This window comes from Bison bison, unplaced genomic scaffold (genome assembly GCF_000754665.1).
Source record: "Bison bison bison isolate TAMUID 2011002044 unplaced genomic scaffold, Bison_UMD1.0 scf7180017864270, whole genome shotgun sequence".
Lineage (NCBI taxonomy): Eukaryota > Metazoa > Chordata > Mammalia > Artiodactyla > Bovidae > Bison > Bison bison.
This window is the reverse complement of record NW_011494842.1, coordinates 6,573,345-6,573,907: the sequence shown is the minus strand read 5'-3', so window position 1 is coordinate 6,573,907 and position 563 is coordinate 6,573,345. Positions and strand designations below refer to the sequence as shown.

Genomic DNA, 563 nt, shown 5'->3' with positions numbered 1-563 from the left:
ATGGCGTCAAGGTTACTCCGTGGAGCTGGAGTTTTGGCCTCCCAGGCCCTGAGAGCCCGGGGTCCAAATGGAGTCTCCGTGGTGCGCTCTATGGCGTCTGGAGGTGGTGTTCCTACTGATGAAGAGCAGGCGACTGGGCTAGAGAGGGAGGTCATGCTGGCTGCTCGCAAGGGACAGGACCCATACAATATACTTGCCCCAAAGGCAACCTCAGGTACCAAGGAAGACCCTAATGTACCAAGGAAGATCCTAATTTAGTCCCCTCCATCACCAACAAGCGGACAGTGGGCTGCATCTGTGAAGAAGACAACAGTACTGTCATCTGGTTCTGGCTGCACAAAGGCGAGGCCCAGCAATGCCCCAGCTGTGGAACCCATTACAAGCTGGTGCCACACCAGTTGGCCCACTGAGCATTACACTAATGCACTCAGAATATGATGTGGAATTCCTTCTTTCCAGTAAAGACTAGCCATAATACATTGGCTTCTCCTCCCATAAAAAAAAAAAAATTAATTAAGAAAATGGCACTATGACTTCCCTGGTGGTCCAGTGGCTAAGACGTG

General features: G+C 51.2%; 1 pseudogene; it reads left to right on the top strand.

Moving 5' to 3' along the window:
- On the top strand, nt 1–410 carry LOC104994915 (annotated as a pseudogene).
- Nucleotides 411–563: the final 153 nt, after the last annotated feature.